Source organism: Haemaphysalis longicornis, unplaced genomic scaffold (assembly GCF_048455015.1).
Source record: "Haemaphysalis longicornis isolate Haplotype H1 unplaced genomic scaffold, Haemaphysalis longicornis Haplotype H1 scaffold_43, whole genome shotgun sequence".
NCBI lineage: Eukaryota > Metazoa > Arthropoda > Arachnida > Ixodida > Ixodidae > Haemaphysalis > Haemaphysalis longicornis.
This window is the reverse complement of record NW_027526371.1, coordinates 972,074-988,470: the sequence shown is the minus strand read 5'-3', so window position 1 is coordinate 988,470 and position 16,397 is coordinate 972,074.

The window sequence follows — 16,397 nt, the reverse complement described above, 5'->3', positions numbered from 1 at the left end:
TGGTCTGCCTTCGCCTACCTTCGGCCTTACAAGTGGTGGAAGGTGCGTTTCGGTCCCGTAATCCACCTCTCAAGCTGCCCCACTAGAGCTCCGCTCGGGTCGCCGCCTAATGCCGGAAAATACAGCGATGACGCTGGAATCGGCGAACGCCACGGCTCCACCAACCCCCCAGTGCATCATAACCAGCCCCCAGCGTGACCCCCCTTTCTTCGCTGGCCTTCGTGACGATGATGGCGACGAGTGGCTGGACAACTACGACAGGGTGAGCGCTTTCAACCGCTGGGACGATAACCTCAAGTGGCAAAATGTTTCGTTCTCCCTGACCATGTTTGCCGAGACGTGGTATCTAAATAACCGGCATACCATCACCGAATGGGCCGATTTCGTTGCTCAGTTCCGCCGGATTTTCGGCTCATCTAAAGCTCGGAGCGACAGCGCGAAAACGAAACTCGAGACCCGTGTGCAACATGCGCATGAAACGTACACCTCATACATCGAGGACATCGAGTGTAAGACCATACATCGAGTGTGAGACCAGTGGTAGCCTCGTTGGTGGAAGTTCGGAGCGCTGAATGGAATGTCCCACTGGAATGCAATCATCACTGGCGCCCGGTTGCGGCCACGGCTTCTTCATCTCTGTATATAGCCATCATCACCGATTCTTCTACCTTCTCGAACTATCATCATCGGTAACCTAGTTCGGTCGCCATCTTGCCGCCTTGCAGCTCGGCCTGCGAATAAAGCGGTTGGCGCGTACTGGTCTGCCTTCGCCTACCATCGGCCTTACAATATATATATATATATATATATATATATATATATATATATATATATATATATATATATATATATATATATATACATATATATATTTATATATATATATATATATATATATATATATTGTAAGCACTAAGGCAGCCATTAGCAGCCGTATGAGGACATTCTCCTTAGTGGCTATGCGCCAAATGCTATGTGCCACATTGCTCGCTCTCCGCGCACATCGTCGTCCAGGGTATCATCATCGGTGTGTTCTGGAATCCCTGCGCTCGACCTCAGCTCGCTAGCTTGTCGCTCTCTGCCAGGTTCGTTTAATAAACCGGTGCCCGACGACTCCTGGCCTGTGCCTCACAATATATATACAAAAAACGAACAGGATGCTCTCAGTGCATTGAGTAACCGAGAGGACATTGTAATCAAACCAGCTGACAAGGGAGGGGGGATAGTTATTCTCGACCGGAATGATTACGTCAAAGAAGGGGATCGGCAATTAGGCGACCGGAAATTCTATAAGCCCCTTCTATCAGACCCTACTAAAGAACACCAACAAATTGTAAATAACGTACTGGAGCAACTTGTGGGGGCCCGAGAAATTGATAGAAAACTGGCCAGGGCCCTAACATCGGCCCACCCAGTGGATGGCCGCTTTTACATGCTTCCAAAATTACACAAAATTGGCAATCCCGGCCGCCCAATTATATCTGGAATTGGCACCATCACAGAGCCTATTTCAAGTTATATAGATTACCTCATTCGCGATATACCCCCTCAATTTCCATCATACTTACGGGACACAAACCATTTTCTCCAAGAAATCGAGGGCATGGTTCTGCCGTACGGTGCATTTCTTGTAACATTGGATGCGACCTCCCTTTATACCAACATTCCGCACAGCGATGGCATCAATGCCCTCATTCAGTCGTACAACGAACACCGCGAAGAAGACTCTCCCAGCCCGTTGGTTGTTGAGGTATTAACGCATCTCGTATTAGAACTCAACAGTTTTGAATTTGAAAACAAATACTTTCTTCAAACAAGTGGTACTGCGATGGGAACAAAAATGGCCCCCAATTATGTCACCATATTCATGCACAATATTGAAACCAAATTCCTGTCTACTTCAGACAGTTCACCTGCACTGTACAAGCGATTCCTTGACGACATTTTTATGATCTGGACAGACACTGAGCAACGACTTATTGCCTTTGTAGAAGAATTCAACACAGTTCATCCTAATATCTCATTCACCTACGAGTACTCTCGCACCGAAATTAGTTTCTTGGACGTTCAGGTTCATGTGCGAGCGGGGTCACTGGAGACGAGTGTGTACAGGAAACCTACAGACCGCCAACAGTACCTGCACTTCAATAGCTGCCACCCACGCCATTGCAGAACGGCTATCCCTTATTCCCAGGCACATAGATTTAGAAGAATTTGCTCCAAGGATGAAGACTTTCGTTCGAACGCCAGCCGAATGCGGGGCGTCCTCGTCAAACGGCGTTACCCGCCGCCCTTGTTGACGATGCCATTTCTAGGGCGGCAAGTTTAAATCGTAACACACTGCTACAGGGTCGCACGTGAATGATGGGAATAATTCACGCGCTAATTTAGTCTGAACTTTTACTAGTAGCCCGCCAAACGTGAATAAAATTTTAAAAAAGCACTTCAACATTCTCAGTGATCCTCCGCGTGTAATATACAGGCGCGCAAAAAGCATAGGGGACTATCTTGTCCACGCCAAAGACAGGGACGCCCAGCAATTAGGCTGCCGACCGTGTGGAAAAAACAGATGTTTGGTGTGTAAACACGTTCAGACCACGAGGGTGGCAATTAGCACACATTCGGACTTCCGATATTCTATACGTGGGTCATTGGATTGTGACTCATCCAATTTGGTTTACCTATTGGAGTGTAGCGGATGTAATATGCAGTACATAGGACAGACGGATGGACCTTTTCGAATGCGGTTTAACAATCACCGCTATCACACCAAGGCACTCCCAAACCTTCCCTTGTCCAGACACCTAGCGATGCAAAATCACTCTTTCGATGAGTCACGCTTCTACAGAGCAGTTTTTCTAGCTGTAGGGAGCGAGAACAATGTGAGTCTTACTTAATCTACAAATTTAATACGCTGAAGGGGGGTCTTAATGGGAGCCCTGGAACTATGACTGTAATTCGTACTCTGCATGACCATTGAAGCATGGTGACCCCGGGACATACGGGACCTTGTAGTTTTGTTGTCCTTTTGCTATAACATTAAGCCCTTTATGTGCATCGGCCTTTCCCGCGCAGGGCATTGCACGGTCTGAGGTTTACAGGCGGCCTGTTCTTCCAGGTGTGAGGTTTTACATTGTAACACCAACAACCTACCGTTATGTTCCGCGGTCACTATAATTATCTCGTCCGCTCCCGGCCCCCTACCAACACTTCCCTTCCCGCCCCCGCTATTTTTTATTTTTATTTTTTATTATTTTTTATTTTTATTTTATTTTATTTTTTTATTATTTTTTCCTCTCTCATTTCCTTGTCTCAACGCTCAGCAAGCATAACACGCCTCATTAATAACCACATGGTACCCATTGCCTGTTTATGTCACCATATGTCATAACCATTTTATCCTTGAGAAATGTGAAATGGAATGTTGAAGCTTTTCATTCCAACCGAGCGTGTAAGAAGTATTTTATTTTGGTGTCTGTTGTGGCTTATGCCTCGGGTGTCTTGTAATCACATTGTGATCCCCAATGCGGGTGTTCACGAAGTGCTCGCGTCCTTCCTGTCTTTTCGCTCATGTTTTGCTTTGCTTCTCTTTTTCATTTTTCATTGTTTCCCTCTTTTTCTTTCTTTTTTTTCTGTCTTTTTTTGTTTGCCCTGGAGGCACGGCACATACCGGCGGTCGCCTCTCTCTTCTTGTTTTCATGTTTTTAAAAATTGCCGCGCTCCGCCATATTTTCGAAGATTGGGCCCAGGGGTCCACGCGTGCCGGCGACAGGCCGACTACTAACAGTTAACAAGCCGTCCATTGACCTGGCGCGACACGACGCGACGCCGTGTACAAAGGGAGGCGTAGGCGGGGAAGGGGACGCCTCAAATGGGCTCCCCCATTGGTTTTGTGGGACCCTCCAAAGTCGCGGAGGCTGCCTGCGCTTCAGATACAGTAATGGGCCCCGCTTGCATTCTTGACCGTGCCGCTGAAGACGGTCGGTAGTTAATCCTTGTTACCGGTGACGCGCATGTAAACTTACTGCTCGTGGCGGCGTGTGCTTTGTAGTTTTTCCCTCTCGGAGACACCGGATGTTTTTGGGCCTTTCGCCACCCGTGAATTCGTCGCATTTCCTGTTATCCCCATACTCGCGTTCATGCAGTGTGTTCCTCCTTGCCTCTTTCTTGCCTCCTCCTTGCCACCTTGTTCCTCCCTCTTCGTTTCCTCTTTTTTTTTGTGAGGCTCTTTTTTCGCCTGCCTATGGCAGAATAAGCTCTGTATGGTGTGTGTGGTCGTTTGTGTGTTTGTTTCTCATGTGGCTTGTGTTTTGGGGCGCCGCCCCCACTCTGAGTCCGTACGATTTTACGCAAAGCTTTCATTCCTGAGGAAGACCTGTCTCAGGTCGAAACGTTCGCAATAAAGTCTCCGAAGAGCGTACTTCTACTTTGTGCGTATATATATATATATATATATATATATATATATATATATATATATATATATATATATATATATATATATATATATATATATATATATGCATGGTGCGAACTTTATATCGAGGGGTTTTTGACATTGGCCGCTTTAGCCGCTTAGAAGTGCGACACGAGAGAAGACCACCTCTATATTAAGGTTCTGTGCCACAGGGGACAACTAGTGATGTGGTACGATTGAAGCAGGTGGCCTAATTAACCACAACCAAATAATGAACATTTTAAGCCTGCAGTTTGCAGGTATGTTTTATTTAAAAGTTATACGTGATTCTGTTTCTAATGAGTTTTGTTTGTATGAATTCTAGAGTATCCGTACTCTAACATTTACAACTGCAGAATTTACTGCTGTTCACATAATTAGGCATGCAAGGCAAAGAGGACCGGGTCACGGCTCCCCCTTTTGTGACGCGCTTGCTGTGTATGGTGTTTAGTTTGAGAAGGGGTAGAAGCATAGGCAAAATTCATAACTGCCCGTCTCTTACTAAGGGCTCGCGAAATCGAAGAACCACTGGGTTTTATGTGCGCTGTACACTTTTTCGGGTGGCAGCCGATCGCGCAAGATAAATATGTGGCACATTTTCTGCACGATTTCAGATCGCACTGGCACATTGCCTTGTCAACACGCTAGCTTCATTGCCGTGTACTGCTCCTGCAATTTTACTGCTGATAAAACGACCATCAACAAAAGACTTGGGACGCACTGTGGTGTCATGGCTGCTTCCACCGGTACACAGTATTCAGCAGAAGGGAAAAATTTAAGTGTTACTCGCAGTTGCCAGCACGACTGGAAACGCCCTATTAGAGACGCGGCCGCACGCGGCGCACCAGCCACATCCTGCACTTTCATCTATGTAAACGTTCACAAGAGCATTTCGGCGATTTTAACCACCGGGCTTTGTGCACCGTAAGCGCCACAAGAAAGAGGCAACCATTAATGAAGGCTTCGAAATTGACGTGCTCGCGCGAGTAATGCCGATGCCAGAAATCAGCATCCAACAGATTACCAACTAGTCAGGACGCAGCCTTGGAACAGTCACAGTAGCGCTAAACAGAGCATGTTTAGCAAACAGGGCAACTTCCCCAGCACCTCAGTGAGGCAGACTTAGAAATTCGGCTGGAATAGTGCAAATGGGGCCTCGCCTAGACCGATGAAGACATTGACTTTCTACAACAAGTAATGTAGAAAGAGGATGTTCGGTTTTGTTGGAATGGAACCGTGAATGTTCACTATGCCTATCATTGGTCACAAGAGAACCCCGCTGGCTCTGGCAACACAAGCGCCAAGTTTGCAGCTGTCTGCATGTGTGGGGTTGCATACTCAGGGACAGAGTCATTGGGCCTATTGTTTGAGGGCAACCACGAAAATAAGAAGTACACGCAATAAATACCTAGCTTTGTCGTCGACAACTTTATCTGCGATCTCTTGCTTTGCGACCTGAGCAAAGTATGGTTCAAGCATGAAAGAGGCCCGCCGCATTTCTCCAACCGTGAAGAGAGGTGTTTAATTCATTTTTAATTCATCGTTTAATTCACCGTTTTAATTTATGGTTGTCCCTTTACAGTGTACAAGTTATCTAACAAGATAGAAACTCATGGGATGGCAATATTCTATATTTTGAACACCAAGATAACAGGGCGGATTTGGAAAAGCCTTGTCAACTAAGCAAACATTTTCAACTTTGACAGTGTCCGTGATGTGGTCCCTTGTGTGCACCATTTATTATGTTGTACAATAGACAGCGTGCATTGTTGTAAATGATTCTTATTGTAACGGCCTGGTTCCTAAACTATACCAATTCTTTTTTGCAGAATGGGAGCATAAAGGTGAGTATTGCACGTTGATTCTTTGTACCAGTTCCAAGCATAAATGTCACACTTCCCGTTTTGTTTCAAAACTTTTCAAGAATCAATAAACAACAAAACCGGTTGTCCAAAGTAATTTCATTACAATTGCAATTTTTCGCGTCATGTTATAATAAAACTTCGCATGTACAATTCAGTTTTGGCACGAAACAGGAAACACATTGCATTATTCAGTGTTTTTAAGCAATTCATATCCCTTTATTACACCAAAGCAGCAACTGATCACGATATGTCGCCACACAAAGCGCGGCTCCCTTCAAAGAAAGTCGCACTTCTTTAAGAGAAGTGCGACTTCACTTAACGTAAGAGAAGGAAATGTAATAAAAACAATGAAACCACAAAAATAAAAAGCCTACCACACCACATTACCCCACCCCCTTTAGAAAGTTCTGCCGAGAACTATTCCAAATATTGGTGTGGGAACCCTAGTCCCAGTTCACCAGAGTTTACGGGTAGCAGAAATTTGCTACGCCACGTGTATTGAAATAGGAGAGTACGTTGGAGACCACGTGCAGCGAGTGCCTCTGGCACTCGCTCGTCAACAAAATTCCTTACGAGGCCCATTCGATCAGAAAAAGAAGGCCATTGTACTTTCAAATGATCTTGCTTGACCACTCGGTTATATGGGGCCCAAACCCAGATACAAGCGCCAACATTGCGAGAGAATAATACAGCATGTATGAATGCGCCATTTCACAACCTTTGACGAACCGGTGTGTCTGACGTAAATGAGCGAGCACGTTGATGACACTGTTCCCGACATCGGACGAAAGTAGAGACCGATCACCATGGAAAAACGTCCGGAATAAGGGGTAGGGTCTGGTCGAGTAGGCACTACGGCTGGCAGCCATACACAGAGAAGGAGAGAAACATTTGGGTGACTGCGTGGCAGTGTTGTCTGCGTGCGTCACAAATGAATAACCGTGCACCATTAGGAATAGCGGGATTACACATGCATTGCCAGCATGTACCGCGACGTGCTGTTGCGGTACATGGTTGGTTGAGGCATTTCTTGAGGCATTTTTGGTTGAGACATTTCTTTGTACCTCATATGCCGTAGTCCTGCGGCGAGCAGTGCTGCAGGCATTGAGGAGAGGTTGTATTCGATCAGAGAAAAACACATTCCCGCAATTGAGTACCTTACCTGGGGCGCCATGACGAAGGATGAAGCTAGTAAGCCGAAATTTTTGAACGATGCATTCAGTGGTTGATCGCAGAGAATTAGGTTAGGTGTATCTCGTCAGATGGTCCTCGGCAGCGACCTCGTATCTCGTCAGATCTGCTATCTCAGCGATCTCGTAGGCGTATCTCGTCAGATTGTCCTCGGTACCTCGAACGGCAGCAGTCCGTGGAGGTACGTTTTCACACGATCAAAAGGTGGCGTGGGGAATGGCAGGGGCTGCATCAGGTCAGACGTAGATTGAATAGACGGTCTGCGCCATTGACAATCCCGGCACGAGCGAAAAGTCTGCTGAAGAATTCGTACGCACCGCGCCAATGATGAGACGGCACTAACGCGCCACATTCCCTTGCGTTTCATCAGAAAAGTGTTTTGGTTGGTTGTCTGTCGTGCGCCAAGCGTTTGAGGACAGTGAAGGTTCAGGAAGCACACACGGCAATCTCTGCGTCGCGTATCAAACACGGAAACATTTTGATAATGGGGTTTACTTCTGTTCTCAGCGTAGTGCAGCGGCTTTTAACTCAACCTTGGGAAAGCTAGGGCCAGCTTAGGCGGCGGGACAAGTGACGGTTTCCGCGTACGTTACAGGCCAGAGAATACGTAGAGTCTGCGCACAGTTCGCATATGCTAGGGAGACAGCTAAAGAGGTTGGCTGGAGGAAATCAGCACTAATTAGGAAGCGCTCACAGGAGCATCTTGGCGGCATAACGGGAGTATGTCGGCACATGAAGTTGGACTGCACTCCTAAGAGCTGTCACAAGGCTGCAGTAAGGCATTGGTGTAGAGAAACCAGGGAAAACTGACGAGCGAATCGTCCGCGGATAAACTGCTGAATGCGAGTCGACAATTACCTCTCGTCGGTTCAAGACGGTAGTCTCGGCAATGCCTGATCGAAGGCAAAAAACCCCGTTTCATACCTCACTGTCTTTTTTTTCTTCATATGAATAACACAAGCTATTTTCATCACCGACGATGGGCGGATCGTTGGCCTCCAGGATTTGGAAGGTGCCTTTGTAAATAAATATAAGGATGTGCTTATTTCATTCTTTTCATTCGTTGTGGAGGTCAGCTTCTTTCATTACTCCACAACAGCTTCATACAGTTGTTTTCGCTGAAGCTGCACCGCGGGAGGTTTTCAACTACACGGCAGTAGGAAATTTTCGAAAACCTCTATTTGAATTACGCCGTCAACAGGATGTCGTTTTCATGGTTGTGGTACCAGAGACCTACGACACAAGTCAAGTAAAACATCACGTTTTTTATTTTATCTTGCCATCTGACTTGTTAGGACTGCTTACTCGCATTTATTAGGCAAACCAGTCTTTGATACCAAGCATCTTTATGCCACTGAAGACGGCTGGATACGGTTAACGTACCTGATCATTAAGTAACGGGCTGCAATGTACCGGTGGGGTCCCCTCGCTCTTCGTTTACGCAGAGTTCTTTGTATAGGGAACTTTTTTTGCTCTGGGACTTCCAATTCAACGAGAACGAACATGCTACACTACACATACCCAAATTCAGAACACTGCTGTGATGAGGAGCTTGTCGCAGCGCTTTGAAGTGCGGAAGAAGAAGCGCTCGGGCGTGGTCGACGAGGATTACGCCGCGAAGAAGGACAAGGAGGAAGAAGAGAAGCGGAAGCGAGGTGGGAAGTTGGAGGCAGGACGAACTCGGCTCTTGGCGAGTTCTCTGCTGGACAAAGACACCCAGGAGGCTGAGACCCGAGCCACATCCTACTCCGGGCATTCAAGACTCATGACGCCTATATCGCGGCCGCAAATAGCTCGCGTTTTGGAGCAGGGAGCAGCGTCAGCAAGCCGCTCGAATGCCATAAGGAACGAGGTGTTCGGACATGACCAGCCGTGCGCCAACGCCCAGGGTACCCCCGCTGTGAGGCGCACCTCCTTTCTGATCTTCGAGACTGGCAAGGCCTCGTGCGTCTGCAACGCGGACCGCTTCTGTGACCTATGAACGCGCTGGCAACAATTATTCAACAGGACAGATCCCATGGCAAGCGCACCGACCCAGTTTACCGAAGCCATCGACTATACATGCGAACGAGAACTATTTTGAGTGGGTCTTTCTCATGGGACATTTAGTTTATTGATCAGATTAGTGCGTGTGCGCAATTTGTGTATTTGCTTATGTACTTGTCTCGACAATACAGTCGGTGTCTGACGTCACCAGCTGCGCTTTCTCTCCGCAAATTCGCAATAACCTCCTCATCATTAGCCATCCCGCAGAAGAAAAATGGCGTCCACGACAGGACTCTCCGAGATGTTGTGAGAGAGTTGAGAAGGAAGGTGTGGTGAAGAGAAGGGCTCTTGGCGCAGAACATGGAGTTGGAGAAATCGTTTCCAGTTGGGAGCGATGTCTGACGGGCAGGGAGCTTAAGGAATAGCTAGAAGAAGAAGTAAATTCCACCCGATAGGAAAGGAACGCACTAGAATGCAAGGTATTTCTCACAGAGGAAAAAAAATTGCATGGAGAATTTACATTATTGTGTCTGGATTGTGCAATCTGGGAGCGTAGTCTCGAGAAGAAACCATGCAAGAGAGGGAGCATCAAACCCGAGGCACGTGCGGGAAACGTCACGAGAGTTGCAGAGTGCGATGAGGCCACGTGCACCAGAAAACAAGGCAAGGATTGCCAGCACGTGAACGCTGAAATGGAAGGCGCGTGCGAAGCACGAGCTGATCCCCCACTCAAACATGGCGCGGTTGCAGACGTACCGCGTGCAGTTGAGCGGAACGTGCTGGGAGAGATCAACGGTCAGTAGCCGCGTCTAAATCTACCCAACCAACTGGGACCGCGCTCTCTGACCGAGATATTCGAGGTTAACAAGGGGCCTCGAGAAAAGAACAGAAAATCAGGCACGGGCTATTGTCGTGCCGCAAAAGTCTGGGAGCACGCATCAAAAGTCAAACGAACTGCCCTGAGGACAACGTTTCGGCTCTTCGTTGGCATGCCAAGCAAACAGAGGCTGAGAGATCTAGCAGGTTCGTTGATGAGAGTCGGTACCAAATGAATAGGCATGGCCATGCAAAAAAGAAAAACGTGAGACTATTGCAGAAAAGAGCCAAGCCGCGATTAAACGAAAGAAATGGCCAGAATCAAGACTATCACCAAGGTAGCGCAAGTAGCAGTGTAAGCGATACACACCAACGCTTCCGAACGCGGGAAAAACCTCGAAGAGCGGCCGCAAGGGCAAGGTATCCTGCAAAAAATTTGAAGCAGTGGTTTTGAGTGAACCAAAGTGACGCGGTTTGATGCATGAGGCGTGTGAGCGGCGTGAGCACAGCCCTTGTTAAGTGCCAAGCGGACAACGAAGTGAAAGACGCTAAATGAAAGCGCCGAAAAAATTGAAGATTAAGGGGAATGATCAACACCACATGAAATACCGGATTTGACTTTGCCCGATGCAGGATTTATTACAAAAACAGACACGTGAGAACTCAGAATTATAGAGAATTTGTATTTGAGGAAGTTTTTTGCAAATTTGTAAAAGTGTGTAACATGTAATCGAAGCAGTACAGTGAAACAGTGCAGTACGGTTCGTATATTTTGAACGCGGAGATATGAGCAGATGCCTTCGAGAAGTGGGAGTTTGTAGCTCTGTGTTTGAGAAAGGTCGCAGCACAAGCTTTATTTAGGTTTTGGGTTTGTGTAGTACATTTGTATTTGCACTTCATTCATTCCTGTCATTCATTCACTTCATTCATTCCTGTGAGAAGCTCCTGAAGGGTTAGTAGTGCGTTGTATGTTCAAGCATTTCTCATTTTTAATTTTTTTTGGTCTGTCTTTTTGTAATTGTATGTTCATTGTTATAATGAGGTAAGAAACTGATTTCTTGATTGTGCTATAGGCTACGTGGTACTTATGTGAAAGACTCTATTTAAGAGTTATGAGGTGTTGCATGTTTAGGTAGTTGCTATGTTTAGTTTAGGTTTGTGTGCTCCTTGAGTCTATAGCCTGCTGGTATGTGCTCGTTAAGTGAAGTTGTGGCGGTGATATTACTGATAGACTATACAGTGCGTGTGGGCAAATTCAGCGCGACGATCAACCACCGTCGCCATTAAGTGAGCGCTCCACCTGAAGTGTGTTTTCCCAGAAACATTTCTCCTGAATGGGGGACATGTGAGGAGGTGCTTGTCGCAGCGTTGCAAATCAGGAAGAAGAAGCGTTCGGGCGCGGCCAACGAGGATCATGCGGCGAAGAAGAAAGAGGAGAAAGGGGAGAAGCGGAAGCGAAGTGGCAGGTTGAAGGCAGGAGGAACGCGGCTCTCGCCGAGAACTCGGCTGGACGCGAACAGCCAGGAGACTCAGAGCCGAGCCACATCTTCCTCCTGGCACCCAAGACTCATGACGGCTCTACCGCGAGCGCAAGTAAGCTTTCTTACGGGAGCAGGAAGCAGCGTCCGCAAGCCGCTGGGGTGTCACAAGGAACTAGGTGTTTGGAAGTGACCAGCTGGGCGCCAACACATAGGGTACCTCCGCTGTAAGCCGCACCTCCTTTTTGGTTTTCGAGACTGGCATGGCCTCGAGCGCCGGCAACGCGGACCTCTTCTGTAATTTACGAAAGCACGGGCGACAATTATAAACAGGACTGATCCCATGGCAAGGGCACCGACCCAGCTTACCGAAGCCCTCGACACTACGTGACCGAGAACTATTTTGAGTGGGACTTTCTCATGGGACATTTAGTCTATTGATCAGATTAGTGCGTGTGCGTAGTTTGTGTACTTGTTTATGTACTTGACTCGACAATACAGTCAGTGTCTGACGTCACAAGCTGCACTTCCTCCCCGCTAATTCGCAATAACCTCCTCACCATAAAAGAACCAGCGTCACAACTGCATTCAATTTGTAGCAGTCATGCCCCCAAAGAATACGACCGGATACTTGTAGATTTGTAGAGGCGGTCCGCATAAATCGCATAGTATATGAGAAGCTGTAAGGCAGATTGCACACTGCAGAATGCATTATATTAGACTGTGTCGTACGAAAAAGTTTCAAAACAGCGTTTAATCTACAAATTATCACACTAAACATGTCTTTCAAGGAACTCTGGGTTTTCAACCACATTTAGGGTGTTGTTGAAGCGCTTGTTACCAGTCAAAAAAACGCCTCCTTCTATAAATCAACGGTCGCTATGTTTTACACCACTTGCGTCTTCACTCCCCCACCGGAATATCGTCGTCAACGCATTCCACCAGCTATACGAAGTAGCATCGCTGTGCCTCGTAAAACTCGTCCTAACCATGTAACTTAAAACCAAGGCCACCGCGAGGCACGGGCTACCCACCTTAGTTTCAAATTGGGACACTTAATCGACATTCGGGGTGTGGGTGCTTCCCTCTACCCCTTTAGCAGAGCTCATACGCCGCACATCGTCGTGTACGCCAGCCGTCATTGGTCGTTTGTTAACTCAACAGCAGCCACTTCCAACAGCACAACCGCAGGACAAATTCGAATCGTCGCGGCTGCCCACACCAATTCAGAGCCCGTGACCATCCTGGCACACCCCAGCAGTGTTTTCGGTCACTGTCAAGCTGGCCAAATCTTGGCCAATGGCCGTCGCATTCTAAAACCATCAAAGTCAAGTTTTGGGAACGTTGGTGTTTGGGCCTCCGCCGGCTGAATGACAAGACAGTACTCTCGAAAGTGATGACTTAAAAGCATCTGCGCTCTTAGCGAACCACTACCCATTTATCCAGCAATTATTCCCACACCCTGTCCAGAGCTAGGAGACACCTTACGGCTGCTCCAAATATACCGCTTTCTCTCCAGCGCCAATATGCACGCGATATACTCTACTCTGTCTTTCCCACCTCAAGTTGCCATGCTGCCCATCCTCTTGCAAATTGCACCACATGCTATTTTATTTTCATATAATATGAACCAAACACCCACTCCCCAACCACACGATGGAGTGGTGAGAGCGAAAGCTGGCTAGCGGCGGAAAGCTGGCTAGCTCCAGATTATACCGTGAAGCAACTTAAAGCAGAAGCTATGAACCTCCATAACTGAGAGTGCCCGGGCAAAAGTGGAACGTCTCACCCATCTCTATTCCAGGTGAAAAAAAAACTTTACGTCAGCACCCCTCTTCCTTCATTACTTCTGCCATTAGCACCGATCTTACCATAGAAAAATATAGCTACTAACCCTGGTGCTAGAGCCGAAGGCTTTCCTAGAGTGCTATTCCCACATCCTGGAGGAACCTCAGAGGTGATACTTCCCGCGCAACCCTATAAATAATATATCATTTCTCGTCGCTTAAGTCACGTTTCATCCTTCGACAGCAGAAACTTTCAACAGAATCCTAGCGACATACTTCAGTGGATCATCGCTTGAACTTTAGAAAGCTCCTGTTCCCTGCCTATTTCTCTGCTCAAACCAACAACGTGTTATGCTTTCTTACCCTTCATTTACCCTTCGGCCGGAATCGTGACTGTCTCCACACTTACAGTATAAAGAATTGGGTTCTTAATTTCTTTTGTGGTCATGGTATTGCGAAATTTTGATGCATCAAGTAAGAAAAAAGTGGCAGTTCTTACCAGTGATGACCGTGTCCAGGAATTGTTCAACTTTTAGCGCAATATTGGTAGAAGTTTAAAATATGAGACCGGTGCTTTTTACACGGGAGGATATCTTCATTTTTTCTTGCCCTTTTGCTGAAAATAGTCACTCCGGTAACGAAGCAATAGAACGTGTTACCATTGCTGGTCTTCAGAGGAACACCTAGAAATGTCTTCTTGCCGCTATCTGAGTGGCATTAGGCACATTGCCAACAAGAACAAAGATGCCTGGAGTCGACAGGGTCATTTGCGACCTTTTTGCCAAACCAGCTCCACCGAATACTTCAGCTTAGATTCTAATTTTTGTTATTTCATCCCTGTCTTTCTAGCAATAAATTCACCACTAAAGTTAACCGCAATAAGAAACACACTTTTCGTTATCAAAGTCTGCGGAAATACCTACAAAAAATTTGATTTGTGTACACCAGATTGTTTCCCAATGTTCTGAGGCCTCTCTTGAAAAGTACACGGCGCTATTGTCCTTGCTCGCAGATTTCCATGAACTCCCCGAAAATAACGCTTTACTCAGTGAGGATGGGTGTACTGATACTTATTCAAATAGGCAGTACACTACGCCTCATTGTGAGGTGCTTGGGCAAGGCGGAGTCTCTCTGTGCCGTAGATTCAATTTTCGGTTAGTCAGAATGTTCCCGCTGCAAGTTTCGTATATTCCAGAGCAACATATGCCACCGCCAGTATCTCTTGGTCTGTGACCAATACAGCAATATACTTTCTGGCTCTACATTCGGAAAACTCCCAGCAGAAATCTTGTTGAGGCGTGAGCTCAGATGCCCCAAAACAAACATTTTGCGCCGCTGATGTCTAAAGCTCGTATGTGAATTTTTGTGGAGCGCCAAGGTGAAGTGCGGTAGAACATACAAAAATATACTAAATACGACACCAATAACACATAAAAAAATTTACAGCAATACGCAATGACCGCCTAAATGAATGTGAACCGTTATTACCAATACAAAACCCAAATTAGCAATGTCTTCTAAAATTCAAGTACGCCAACTTGAAGTGCGGGTTGACTCTGTGGAACGACCGCTCACTTCGCATCGGGAGAATACTCTCTGTCTAGAGCTCAACCAAGCTGCCTTCGTATACCCTAAGCATCCTGTATTTCTTTTTCCTTACCTCTCAGGTGTGATTACGTTTTTGCGTAGCCGGGGGAGGTTATTTTGGGTATGCTGGTGGCGTAGGCGTAAAATCCGGTGTAGGTGACAGGATAGAGATGTCGAATCTAGGCGTGGAATGAGGCTTCTTTATTGAAGAGACGCACGCAGTGGTCGCGTAACGTGAAGGTTCATAATTTTTGCACGAAGCCAAAGATGACACAGTTGTCTTGAAAAAAAAATACGTTTATTGAAGCGAACTTGTGCTCCCCTAACAACCGAAAGAAAGACACAGGTGGTGAAGCAGCAGTCAACAAAGTGACGTGCGTATTCGAGTGTCGGCAAATAGAACACCGCGGCGTCTGCTCTGCGGGCATTTATCTTCCGGCGCGGGTGTTTCCGGGACCGTCAAATTCCATCGAGTACAGTGTAGATAAAAGAAAATTATTCTAAGCTAGCGGCGTCATGGCAAAACACTCTCTCTATCACATAAGATAATCCCTGCGTCATGAGAAATTAATGGGAGGTACGCTTCACACGGGGCACAGATAGCACGTTCTCGGCGCAGCCGGGCGATAAAAGCGAAAACATAAATAAACGAATTCACTAGACGGTTCGCGGCATTACCCCCCTTGAAGAGTGCATCGCGCAGCGATGGCCCAGCGATGGCTCACAGCATCGCCTCCTGTATGCAAAGAGGTACAGAACTCGCCTCGTATGCGGGAGGTACTGGGTTTGAATCCTGGTACCGCCGGGCACCCACCGGTTTCTTTATTGGGTACAGGTGTCCCTGGTAGAGTGCGGACCATTGAAAGGGGAATCCACGCCTGGAAAGCTGCCTTTACCCTTTGGAGGGGCCCCTGACCATTGTCCATCTGGCTGGGCCCCCGCCACCATGCCGCGTTGCGCCATTGCCGGGGGTGAAACAGTCTGGCGGGACCTTTTCCGCTTGTCCGGACACAGGCGGTTGCGAGTTGAGCGTCCATCGTGGCTGTGGAAGGCACCATGTGAATTCATGTTCCTTGGTGGCGCCGGGCACCTACCGGGCAAATAGGTACAAGCGACTCCCCGGTCTGGCGCTCGACCCTAGTGTGGGACTACAACGCTTGGGAAGTTCACCCGGCTTGCACGGGAAATCGCCCCTATGGAAAGGGGCAGCTGCAAAAACGCAGGAACTTTT